The sequence below is a fragment of the Triticum aestivum genome, chromosome 3A (assembly GCF_018294505.1).
Source record: "Triticum aestivum cultivar Chinese Spring chromosome 3A, IWGSC CS RefSeq v2.1, whole genome shotgun sequence".
Taxonomy (NCBI): domain Eukaryota; kingdom Viridiplantae; phylum Streptophyta; class Magnoliopsida; order Poales; family Poaceae; genus Triticum; species Triticum aestivum.
In genome coordinates, this window is record NC_057800.1 from 751,937,687 (window position 1) to 751,951,636 (window position 13,950).

The window sequence follows — 13,950 nt, forward strand, 5'->3', positions numbered from 1 at the left end:
GCAACCGTGCAAACTTCTAATCGGGGCTACAGGATGTTGATCCAAGGGGGAATGGAAGGGCGATTCGCAAAAGTGTGATTAGGGGCCGGCGGTTAAGTGTAAAATTACGTAATCCCCACGCCCCCTTGGATCAACATCCTATGGCCCAGATTAGAAGTTTGCATGGTTGCGAGGAGAGGTTAGTTTTGTTGCTTTAATATTATGTATGTATATATAGAGTATGCATGGATATAAACATTGACTTTTGTGTTCTGGTGCAGGAATCGATCTGTCACCGCTTGTGGAGCACTACTCTGCACAACCCAGTATCGGCATGTGCACACTTTTCAACACTATCTGCGACGCGCGAACAGTGGCGGAGACCGGCATCTTCTTCCACGAGGCCGAGCTACATCCGGGCAGCACCATGACCCTGTCTTTCCCAGTGGAGGCGGAGACAGCCATCCTCCCGCACGACATCGCCGGCAAGGTCCCCTTCAAGAACCTAAGCGACGTCCTCTCCATGTTCCACATCTCACCAGGCTCCGCTGAGGCGGCGCAAGTGGAGGACACCCTGCGCAAGTGCCAGCAGCCGCCAATTGCCGGTGAGATGAAAGCCTGCACCATATCGCTAGAGAGCACTGTAAAGGCCGCCATGGAGATGCTCGGCACCACCATCCAACAAGGTGGTGGTGGTGGTGATGTGTGGGCGGCCACGTCGACGCTCCCCCGCGGTGGCCTGTTACCACGCCGGGAGTACATTGTCGAGGAGGTCACCAAGCTAGAGGACACTGGCTACGTGGCCTGCCACAAGGTGCCGTTCCCATACGCCGTCTTCCATTGTCACATCGCGCATACGGGGTGTATAGGTTACAAGGTCACCCTCCACGGCCGCGGCGACGACGATGGCCCGGTGGTTTCCTTGCTGGCGTTCTGCCATTTCGACACCTCCCGCTGGAATCCGGCACACCCGGCGTTCCAGATACTGAAGACCCACCCTGGTGCGAGTACCTCGGTGTGCCACTTCATGTCGTATGGCAATCTCGGGTTCGTCAAGAAGGCACGCACAGCCTAGCTTGCCACTGCATCTTTCGTTGCGCGCTACATATGCCAGTGTCGTGCTCTAGATATCAACGTGGCGCTCTTTTTTCATATATGCACCGTAAATGTGTAAACGTGGGCATATGCATCCGTTCTAGTAGCTCCGACGGCGTCTTCTATATATAGAACAAGAATAAGAATGGCGCCATATATAGTTCTAGCTTTGGCATCAGAAGAAAATATAAGGGTGTAGCAATGGTACGGTGTGTGTCCAGGTTTGTTTGGATGGAAGTTATATGTAAGTACATGTCGCTAGTGTTGGTGAGTGGGGGCTCCGATTCTACATATTGCTAGCTAGTGCTGGTACATGTCATTGATACTACTGTATGAAACTTGTGTGGTTGGTCCTGTGTGGCCTAGCTAGCGTCGGGCATACTATTTTATCGTGTTATGTGTATGAATAAATATGTTTAAGTATGTATAGTAGACACACACACACACACACACACATATATATTTATATATAATTTATTCTAAAATCGATTGTAAAATATTCTACAATGGATTCACTCCTATAAGGCAACTTCCATGGAAAAAAAAAACTGAACATGAAAAAATTACCCACCCCATGTCCCACTCCCATCCTAGCTCTCTCTCCCCTCCCCGATCCCATACTTCACCACAACCGACTGTCATGGCCTCCTCCTCATCCCAGCGCCGCCCCCCTCCACAGGCCTCCTCCCGCGCTAGCGGCCGGCCTCCTCCTCCTCGCGTCGCCCCCCTCAACGGCCCCTTCACGGCCTCCTCCCCGCGCCAGTTGCTGGCCGCCACGGCCTCTCCTCCCCACGCCGCCCCCTCCATGGCCTCCTCGATGGCCTCCTCCCCAGGTCAACGGCCGGCCGCCACGGCCTCCTGCTCCCCGCGCCGTTCCCCTCCACGGCCTCCTCCTCGCGCCAGTTGCCGGCCGCCACGGCCTCCTCCCCGCGCCAGTTGCCGGCCGCCACGGCCTCTCCTCCCCGCGCGCCCCATCCATGGCCTCCTCGCTGGAATCCTCCCCGGGCCAGCGGCCCGCCGCCACGGCCTCCTCCTCCCCGCGTCGGCCCTCTCCACGGCCTCCTTCCCACGCTAGTTGCCGGCTGCCATGGAGTACTCCCCGCGCCGCCCCCTCCTCGATGGACTCCTCGCCTTCCTCCTCCCCGGGTCAGCGGCCGGCCGCCACGGCCTCTCGTCCCCGCGACGCCCCCCTCCATGGCCTCCTCCCTGACCGAAGACTCAAATAACCCTCAAGTTTTATGTGGGAGTGCCTAAAAATGCAAAGCATTTGATGGGATAGGCTCCACATTTTTCCTAAGCCCTTTGGTATTTTTTCATAACCCATTTTGTCTTCAGTGGATTAAAATAAAACAGAAATCAGTAAATAGAAAAGAGGCCAGAGGCCTTACCTGGCTACTGGGCCGCACTGGCCCAGCCCACGCTCACCTGCTCCTCGTCCTTATTCTCCCCCGTGTCGCCTCGCCCGCGGCTGAGTGCGGCCGCGCCGGCCACCGCTCGCCACGCCAACGGGAGCAGGTGGGCGAGGTGATAAGCCTCGCCTCTATCCGTCTCTCCTGGCTGCCCTCCTCCATTTCCCCCTCTCTCCCTAGCTCGTTCGCCTCTCCTTTCCTCTCTGCCACCGCAACCGAGCGCCACCGCCGCCTCTGCTCCGTCGACCCCGCGCTCTCCGGCGTTCCCGTGACCCACCACCATGTCTGTGAGGCGTGCCGTGCGCGACCACGTCGCCTACGTCTACTAACCGAGGTCGGGGAGCACTACTCCGACCCCGACGAGCTTCCCCCTTCTTCTGCATCTCCGGCACAACCCCGACGAACTCGAGCCCGTCTGCAGCTACTAAACTATTGACGGCAACTGTGCACCTCAACGTGAGCCCCTTCCTCCTCCCTCCTCTCTCCTGTCACCGCTAGTTGCCTGTAGGCGTCGTTCCCTTCGCGCCCGAGCTCGGCGCCGCGCGAGCTCATCGCCGGCCACGTCCCGATGACCTTACGTCCGCGCGAATGTGTCCATCGTGTTCGCCCGCGCGGGTAGACGCCATAGAAGCTCAGCACTGCTCGTCTTGCTCGTTGTGGCGCCATTTGTGAACTTGCCGTGCTTCGGGCCTCCGTCGTTCATGTCGTCGGTGACGTTTCCGACCACCTCAGCCCGCGAGGTTGCCGCGGTTGGATGCGGCTCAACCTCTGCTCCCCGAACGCGCCCAAGCGCGATGCGAATGGAGCCAACTACGCGCTTCCTGACCGTCTCCGGCGAGAACGACGCCGCGGTTAGCTCGCCGGAGCGATTTCGGCGGCCGCGCCGACCTGGCTGGCGGTGGGGCCCACCCATGTGAGGCTGCCAGTGGGCCCCAGTGTCTCACTTGACCGCGTTGACTGTGGGTGTCCGGGACTAGGGTGTCCTCGGGCGTCTGGTCTATTGATGTGGGCCGGACTGATGGGTCGTCAACATACAAGACAGAAGATTATCTCTCATGTCCGGTGGGGACTCTCACATGCGTGGATGGCAAGTATAAGTGTCCGGATATTTTACTCCTTTATGTAAAACTGACTTTGTACAATCCTAAGCCCCTCCGGTGTCTATATGAACCGGAGAGTTAGATCGGAGGCAGGATCACAACAACATTGCTAGGCTAGCTATGTAGGGTTAGCCGAATCGATCTCGAGGTAGATCAATTCTTGTAACCCCTATACCCTCAAATATAATCAAGCAGGAGTAGGGTTTTAACTCCATTAAGAGGGCCCGAACCTGGGTAAATACTGTGTCCCCTATCCATTGTTACCATTGATCTTTAGATGCACAACTTGGCCCCCCTATCTGAGATCTACCGGTTTTGACACCGACATTGGTGCTTTCATTGAGACCTATGATGTATCGTCGACAGCAGGATCGATGGCTCACCTTTTCACCAACGATGACGTTGTGTCCAGGGAGAGCTTTCTTTCTGGATAGGTTTTCATGTTCGGTGGCTTTGTGCTTCGAGCCAACTCGATCGGCCGCCTTGAGCAAGTCTGACACTTATGCCCCCGGCCACCAGATTATGTTTGGAAACCTGAATTATTTTGCTGACATCCGAGCAGACCTATTATTCGACGGGTTCGCGGCCTCGGCCGCCACCCTGTGTCCCCTCCAAGATGGCTCTTCGGATCCCCTGTCAGATCCCATCCAGGGGTCAACACCCACCTCAGCCTTAGATCCGGCGCATGTCTCATTGTCCAAAGATGGGAGCATAAGCCCCGCCGGACTTCTTCCCCTTACCAAAGACCCAGAAGCAGGCTTAGACCTGGCTCTGGGAAACCGTTCCGAACTGCCGAGGTCTGCACTTAGCGTGTCCGATCAGGCGCTCCATGCCGAACATAGCATGGCAAACCCACGATTTCCGGTCCCACTCCCACTCTTAGATGAAGTGTTGGGTTTGATGCAGTCTATCGCCATCACGGAGGCTTTACCTCCGAACTGCACCCAACTCGGACTAGGGGCTGAGAGAGGGGAATTTTACACCCCGCCCACTACCCACTTGATAACCACTGCCGATGACTTAACCGCCATGCTAGATTATGTGTCCGAAGACATCGACGGCATGGACGATGATGTCGACGCTGAACCAAGCCAAGTCCCACCCTTCACAGGGTGTTGGACGGCCACCTCAACCTATGACGTGTACATGGTGGACATGCCGAAGAACGACGAGGATAACCCGAGCCCGGATGAGGACAAACCCGTCGATAAACCACCAAAGCGCCGACGTCAGCGGCGCCTCTCAAGATCACGCCAGGGAAAGGATAGCAATACCGGCACCGGAGATAATGAGACTCCAAGCGATGCCGAAGATCCTGAATACCCCGTCGAGCCCACGTCCGAACAGGATGAAAGGGAAGAGGGTGAATACAGCTCCAGACACACTGATAATGAAGATGCGGAGGACAGCAACTACATGCCGAAATCCGAAGAGGAGGTTAGCCTTGGTGACGAAGACTTCATTGTCCTAGAAGAACCCCTCGACCAAGAACGCTTTAAGCGACGACTCATTGCTACAGCCCGGAGCCTAAAGAAGAAGAAGCAGCAGCCCAAAGAAGAGCAAGACACGCTGAATGAGAGGTGGACTAAGGTCCTGGTTATTGAGGAATACGGCCAGGAGCGACCTGTCAAAAGTTACCCTAGGCGCAAGCTGCTGCCTCAATTCGATGACGAAGTCCTTGAACCAATACCGTCGAAATACAATCAGGTAGATCAACCAGACCAACCACCACATGGACGGGATAAAGCGGCATATCAAGCCGAACACCAAACCGCACTCCCTCGCCGAAGAGGCAGGGAGACTGCAGCCGTGGGATATACATACGACTTGCAACGTGACATAGTCAGACCAGATCTATCACGGATCAAGGGTGCGTGCCCAGTGCGACATAATGGCCATGAAGCCCGGCGTGACGGCCGTTACTATGTTCGGGATCAGTACAGAACTCAGATGTCAGACGATCTCCGCCACGACATTGTGAGATACGGAGGGGCCCGAACACCCCCTGTGCTTCGCTGATGAGGTTATGGAACATCAGTTTTCGGAAGGGTTTAAACCCGTAAACATCGAACCATACGATGGAACGACGGATCCGGCCGTCTGGATTGAAGATTTCCTTCTCCACATTCATATGGCTCAAGTAGATGATCTCCACACCATTAAATATCTTCCTCTAAAGCTAAAAGGACCAGCACGGCAGTGGCTAAATAGCCTCCCAGAAAACTCCATTGGAACCTGGAAAGACTTGGAAGATGATTTTAGGGCTAACTTTCAGGGCACTTATGTCTGGCCACCGGATGCTGACGACTTGAGTCACATAATTCAGCAGCCAGGCGAATCAGCTCACAAGCTTTGGAATCGGTTCTTAACTAAAAGACTGTCCGGATGCCGAAGCCTTAGCGGCCTTTAAGCACAGCCTCCGTGACGAATGGCTCGCCCGGCACCTTGGGCAGGAAAAGCCGAAGACCATGGCATCCTTAACGGCACTTATGACCCGCTTCTGTGCGAGCGAAGACAGCTGGTTGGCTCGTAGAATCAATAGTTCAGGTGACCCTGACACCTCCAAGGTGCGGGACGGCAACGGTAAACCTGGCCGCAATAAAAACAAACGTCGTAATAACAACAATGACGACGACGCAGATGATACGGCAGTCAATGCCGGATTCAGCGGTCCCAAGTCCGGTCAGCGGAAGAAACCTTTCAAAGGCAACAAAATGGGCCATCCAACTTAGATAAAATCCTTGAGAGGCCCTGTCAGATTCATGGCACACCCGATAAGCCCGCAAATCATACCAACAGGAACTATTGGGTTTTCAAACAGGCATGTAAGTTAAATACCGAACACAAGGGAAAAGGGCCTCCAAGCGAAGACGATGACGAGCCCCTTTAGCCGAATACCTGGGGTAAGAAGCAGTTATCCCCGAGGTGAAGAAAGTGAAAGAATGACAAAATGTCACAGATGTGTCTTTTTTTGTAGTGCAAATAACTGCCAGAGGGGCCACGAGGTGGGCACAACCCACCTGGGTGCGGCAGGGAGCCTAGGCGCGCCCTGGTTGGTTGTGCCCTCCTCGGCCCACCTCCGGTGCCCATCTTCTGGTATATAAGTCATTTTGACCTAAAAAATATCAGGAGAGGACTTTAGGGATGAAGCGCCGCCATCTCGAGGCGAAACTTGTGCAGGAGCACTTTTACCCTTCGGCGGAGCGATTCCGCCGGGGGAACTTCCCTCCCGGAGGGTGAAATCATCATCATCATCCTCACCAACAACTCTCCAATTTTGGGTAGGGCAATCTCCATCAACATCTTCAACAACACCATCTCCTCTCAAACCCTAGTTCATATCTTGTGTTCAACTTGTATCAGAACCTTAGATTGGTGCTTATGGGTGAATAGTAGTGTTGATTACATGTAGTAGTTGATTTCTATATGGGTTATTTGCACTAGTAGAAAACAGGGCTTTGGTCACAGGGCAGTATTCACATTAGTCCCGGTTCAGTCACGAACCGGGACTAATATGAGCATTGGTCCCGGTTCACCTAGCCCTTTAGTCCCGGTTTAAGACACGAACCGAGACTAAAGGGTGCGATGCCCTTTAGTCCCGGTTTGTGTCTCAAACTGTGACTAAAGATTAGACCCTTAGTCCCGGTTTGAGACACGAACCGGGACTAAAGGGTGATCGCACCCTTTAGTCCCGGTTCGTGTCTCAAACCGGGACTAAAGGTCCCATTTTCAAACTCTACCCCCTTGTGGATCGCCTTTTTTGTTTTGAAAAAATCAAAAGAAAATGATAGAAACTTCAAAAAATAAAATCCTTCGAGAGGTAGTTATATTACTACATCTACTAGTTAGGAAAATTTAAAAACTTAAATTTGGACATGTTTTGCAAAAAGTGCAGGGAAAACGTAATTGCATACGATGTCGGAAAAAATGTATAATATATCAAAATGTTCAGCACGAAAATCCGCATCCGATTTTAACAGCCAACGACCGGTTTGCAAATTTTTAGAATCCTCAAATTCTAAAAGGAAAAAAAGTTATGCTCAAATTTCAGTTTTTTTGTATTTTCGTTAAATCTGGTCAAACTATGGTCAAACTACTTATTCAAGAAGTATTAGTGTTACTAAATAATTATTCAAGAATATTAGTGTTACTAAATAATTATTTCAGTTTTTTGAATTTTGGTCAAATCTGGTCAAACTGTGGTCAAACAATTGTCAAACTACTTATTCAAGAAATATTAGTGTTACTAAATAATTATTTCAGGTTTTTTGAATTTTGGTCAAATCTAGTTAAACATTGGTCAAACTGTGGTCAAACTATGGTCAAACTACTTATTCAACAAATATTAGTGTTACTAAATAATTATTGTTTTTTAGAACAATAGTTTCAAACTCAAATAGTGAAATGTGTGACTTCATGCTCAAGCTAAATTCCTGAGGGTTAATAGGATTGACATCTTACTATTGTCCGAAAAACAACAAGTGCAGACTTGGAAACAAGGGAGAATAGAACCCGAAAGTTAAGCGTGCTCAGGCTGGAGTAGTGAGAGGATGGGTGACTGTCTGGGAAATTAGATGATTTGGAATGATGATGGGTGATTAGAGATTAGAGGTTAAAGTTAAATTGAGAAGTGATGAGGGGTGATTAGAGACTAGAGGTTAAAATATTTCAGAAATTTAAAAATAAAAAAATTCAAAAAAATTCAAATTTTTTTTCAAAAAAAATCAAAAAAATTTGCTTTAGTACCGGTTGGTGTTACCAGCCGGGACTAAAGGTGGACCTCCAGGCAGCGGCCACGTGGAGGGTGTTTAGTCCCAGTTCGTATAAGAACCGGGACTAAAGGGGAGGCTTTAGTAATGACCCTTTAGTCCCGGTTCCAGAACCGGGACTAAAGGCCCTTTATCTACTAGTGTTGGTGGAAGATTATATGTTAAGATCCATTATGCTATTTAATATCCCTCTGATCATGAGCTTGATTGTCATTTGTGAGTAGTTACTTTGGTTCTTGAGGTCATGGGAGAAATCTTGTTGCAAGTAATCATGTGAACTTGATATGTATGTATGTATGTATGTATGTATGTATGTAGTGATTCCCTTAGTGGTGTCATGTGAACGTCGACTACATGACACTTCATCATACTTGGGCCTAAGGAAATGCATTGTGGAGCAGTTATTAGATGATGGGTTGCGAGAGTGACAGAACTTTAAACCCTAGTTTATGTGCTACTTCGTCAGGGACTGACTTGGATCCAAATAATACTTTTCTCGTAGTTGCGGTTGCTTGCGAGGTGGTTAATCATAAGTAGGAGGTTTGTTTAAGTAAGAACATCACGTAAGCACCGGTTCATCCACATAAGGAAATTATCTCCATCTATTATTTTCAAAAATTGCACAGCCATATTTTTTCTTGTGGCTCCATTCACTACATGCTCCTAATAACTAAATTACTTGACAATTAGACCCTATGCACGTGGCTAATGTGGAAAAAAACATTATGCTTGCTACCATCTTTTATGTCAAAAAGTTTAATCTGTTTCACTCGTGTGCACAAATTAAGGTTGGTCCTTTACTTTCCTGCTGAAATTGGCGTACAAAATTGGTGTATCTTTTTTTTGAGAATCCAAAATTGGTGTAGCTCGTTAATGCAGATTAGGAACTGCTTTTTTTAGACAAATAGATTAGGAACTGCTGGCATCCATTGGTTAGCACGAATTGTAGTGGAGACTGAAAAAAAGTACATTTTTTTTCTGGGCTTCATCTTGTACTTGGCCCACCCAGCCAAAAAAACTTGTACTTGGCCCACAAATATCAAATTAGGCTGGAGGCAATACCTTTCATTAGCGCTTAACAATGAGATGAGCATAGCAATTTTTTTTTCTTTACTCCGACTCATCCCTTTTAGGCTGAAAACGTGTGCGATAAGAAGACATGCATATAGGTACTTCTTTCATGCATATCACAGCCGTTCTTTTTTACTATTTTCCTATTATTACATCTCAACCCTACGTTTTCTATTGTTTTAGTAATATAATAGATAGATTGCCCCACAATAATTGGTTTACCAATCATATATTATTTTTCTCAAGAGAAGCCTCTAGTAAAAACTATGGCCCCCGAGTCTATCTTTTATCATATATTAAAACCTAAAATACCTTGCAGCAATATTTTTATGTATTTTATTTTGTATTTTGTTCAATCTATCTATCAAAAACTGTACAAGTTATCTTGCTCGTAACTGTTGTGGGATTGACAACCCCTCTACGCGTTGGGTTGCAAGTATTTGTTGTTTGTGTGTGGGTGCCGTTTACATAGTGTTGCTTGATTCTCCTACTGGATTCATAAGCTTGGTTTCATAACCGAGGGAAATACTTATCTCTACTGTACTGCATCATTCTCCCCTCTTTGAGGAAATCCCAACGCAGCTCACAAATAGCAGAGACGTCCATTCTGAGTCATGTGGGCTATTTCAGTAGTCAAACGCTTCGTCCCAGCTCCCCTCTATCTCTCGTAGTTCCCTGAAAAACTAAGACAGAAAAAACGTTCTTAGAACGCGGGTTGTCGCCACAGCAACACCTCTGACATCTAGCAGCAGCTCGCCATCGCCTCTCGCTCCAACAGCACACTCTCCAACCAGCTACTTTGGCAGTCGTGGTCGTAGCATCCCTGCAAGCCGCCCCCTATATCCCATCTGCGACCTGCCACATCGACGGGTGGCATCCCAACATCTCTTCTATCTGTCACACCTCATAGCAATGTTGGTCCCAGCCCGGGGTGACCAAGGTGCCTATCCTATAACACATTGACCATAGTACTAGCATGCTGAGGTGTCATTCCCTGTTCGGGGTAACCATAGTTGCATTATCCCACCCCACCCCTCCCATTTTGTCGCCTGGCTGCCAACATCATATTGTAGCAACACATCAATCGTTACCTCACATAGTGGCTATGTCCAATTGCCAGAGGCAGTGTCCCATGCTTCGGTTCACAACTTTGAAGCCATAACCATTGTCGGTTATATATCCAGCGTATCTCGTAGTAGGGGTCCTAAGGCATCTTAGTGCGATGGTAACATGGACACAAGGTTTTACCCAGGTTCGGGCTCTCTCAAAGAGATAATACCCTACATCCTGCTTTTGATTATATTCATATGGAGGGATAGTACAGAGTACATGTATCTACCACGAGATTGTTCTAATGAATATAAGTTGGTCTATTGACTAGCCTGGCCTCGGTTTATATAACACACTGGAGGACTAGGGTTTTTAGGAGAGTCCTTGGCTTTAGCGCCATGTCTTGTGAAGTCTTCCGTGTATGCGGCATGGGCTGCCTAAAGTGGCCCATTAGTGAATCGCCATGGCGGTCCTCGCCCCGATCCAGCTGGTCGGGAGACGACGTGGTGAGTACCCCCTAGTCCAGGACACCGTCAACCATGAAGGGAAAGGTGGAGAAGGAGGCCGATGACGAGCATCGAGGAGCGACTCTACCAGAGAAACTTTCATGTTCATCATTGGGATCGCCAGCACTCTATTCATCATCCGAATCACCATCTCCATCAACATCTTTATCAGCACCATCTCATCTTTGAACCCTAGATCGTCCCTCTTGCTCAATCTTTGTGTCAAAGTTCATATTGGTACATGTGGTTATTTTATGTGTTGATTACACGCTTGTAGTTGATGGATAGGACAATTATTTGTGAAAGATTGTTATGTTCAGATTGTTCCTCATATATTCATAGCTACTAATCGTTATCCATATGATGTCTTGTGAGTTGATCCATTAGTTCTTGAGGACATGCGAAAAGTCTTATTGATAGTTGTCATGTGAAGTAGATTACCATGCAATGTTTTGATTATATGTCGTGTTGTTCTTCATCTAGTGGTGTTATGAGAACATCAATCACATGACACTTCACCATATTTGGGCCTAGGGGAAGGAATTGTGGAATCAGTTTGTTGATGATGGGTTGCTGGAGTGATAGTAAACCAAACCCCAGTTTAACAATTGTTCGGTGAGGGACTTTTTTGGATCCAATTGTTTAATGTTAAGTTAAATTTAGCTTGATTACTTCAAATGTAGGGAATGGTTTATCAAATGATAGGCCGACGATTCCACATGAATTTGATAAACTTCGAATGTAGTATAAAAAAACACGAACAAAACCCTTTAACGACGGTACGACATCACTTCCACCAATATGGTTGGTGGTCCTTATCACTATGTCGTCAAGCTACCCAAGTGACACATCACTTTTTTTCCAGATTAAGCATGGGCCCTTGCTTGGATCTGGTAAACTCTTCTTTCATTCATTGCTTATAAAGTACCAGCAGATTGTGCTTTGTGTACATCCCGGAACGACACCATCCATGAGGGGAATGCAAGGTGTTGACATGCAAGTTTTCATGTCATACACCATGCCCCAATCCCTACCTCTCCCACCTATCTAGTACACACAATCACCCTTGAGTCCCGGAACACCTTCCGCATATATCGACACTGCATTGTTCCTCCCAAAAAACACTGAGTGTCCCCTTATGTTGGCCACAACGTCCCAACATGGTTGGCGCTGGGGGTCATACCTCAGAACAAATACTTTGTCATGTTCTACAAGGTAACGACACCCTCCTGGAAGCTGCAAACTAACCATGCAGGCTGCATTCCTCCACATTTGGTATATGCTACCATCTCATAACACAAGGTTATTAGCACTAGTGAAAGTCGATATTGAATTATATGGCGGGGCGAATCTGGTGGCGGCGTCGGACAGTAGGTTGCTTCCCACATATGACAACAGTGTCTCAATAGTGGCTGGTGCGTTTAGATCTGCTCATGTCCTGTGTATCTTGATGATCCACTTGTTATGCACTACCTGATGTGCTAATGTGTGGCCCTCGTGGATGACAGTGTTCCCTGCGGCGGTGATGAGGCATGCGGAGCACGTGGACATCTCCAAACCGAGTGAGGCAGTAAACCATACCATATCTGTGGTAGAGCAGGTTGGCGATCTGGTCTTCCTCGGCGAGGCGGATGGGGTCGAGGACGGCCCACCTCCTGGCCCCAGCAGTAATGTAGGCAAGCCTATTGATGTCACATATCATGGCGGCGAGGAAGTCGTTAGTGGTGGGGTTGGGTACAAAGACCATCTTGGAGACGAGCGGCTGTCGTAGATCAGTGGGGGCAGGAGGATCTCGGCGGCCATGACTGGGTGGACAAGGTTGAGGAGACTATGACTGTCGTTGATGCAGACAGAGAGGGCAAGCCATCCGCCGCAACAACCAAGATAGGTCCTAACCGAGGAGATTGTGGTGAGCTTGAAGGAGCGGCATGCAGCAGGGCAGAGATTGCCATGAAGAGATGGGTTTGAGCCTGAAGGAGCGACACGTGAGGATCGAGGCTACAATGGTACGATGCTCTATGGCGGTGGTGATGCAGCGCTTGCCGTGGTCGTCGCTGTGGTCCACGAGCAGCGATGACAACGGCGGAGTTAGCGTGGAACGCCATGTCGTGCAAGTTCCCCGCGCACCCGCATAGCACTTGAGGTCGTCAAGTCCGTCGGCGATGCGGCAGACAAGCTCCGGCGGCAGGTGTGCCCAGGCCCGGCATGACAACATGGTGGTGCAAGAATTTTGGCGAGGTTGGGGAATTTCTTAATGAAAAACGAGGGGCTTTCAATCAGACAAAGATAGGAAGAAAGAAAGAAAGAAAGAAACATAGAAGTTGAGTGTCCTGGCCTATGATGGAAATCTTTTAAAGCGTCTGACTGAGCCACGGAAACATGCATGCAGAAATTGCAGTAGTAGCTGTATATATAATTTAATTAATGTTTTCAGAAGTCGTGATTTCCTTCCGCCAAATCAATATAGAATTTAATTAATGCTTTAAGAAATTACGCAAAATACTCAAATGTTTTTCCTTGGTAAATAGTGATTTCTTACTCTTTTTGTTGTTGTTTTTGGTAAGTCGTGATTCCTTGAAAATAGACATATACTCCATCGGTCCCACATTACCTGGCTCAGATTTTACTAAGTAAGGATGTATCTAGACACGTGTAAGTATTGGATACATTTGTATCTATAGAAATCTAGATCAACTAATTTGGAGCGAAGGTTGTACAAAATATTAATGTTGCTCAGAAATCACAGATTTGCTTCCAACAAACAACTAAAATATTTTTCCTATAGCACAAAAGTGGCATGGACACTTCAATTTTGGCCAACACTCAGTGTGTGAACACCGACACGCTCGGTCGTTGCAATGTGAGACTGCTACGTCTTCAACCTATCTATAATTTTTTATTGCTCCATGTTATTAGAGTATCAATCTTGGATGTTTTATATACATTTACAAGCAACTTTATATCATTTTTT

At 48.5% G+C, this 13,950-nt stretch overlaps 1 pseudogene; it reads right to left on the bottom strand.

The window, feature by feature from the left end:
- Nucleotides 1–11,885: 11,885 nt before the first annotated feature.
- Nucleotides 11,886–13,194, bottom strand: LOC123057389 (uncharacterized; annotated as a pseudogene).
- Between the last annotated feature and the right edge of the window lie 756 nt (nt 13,195–13,950).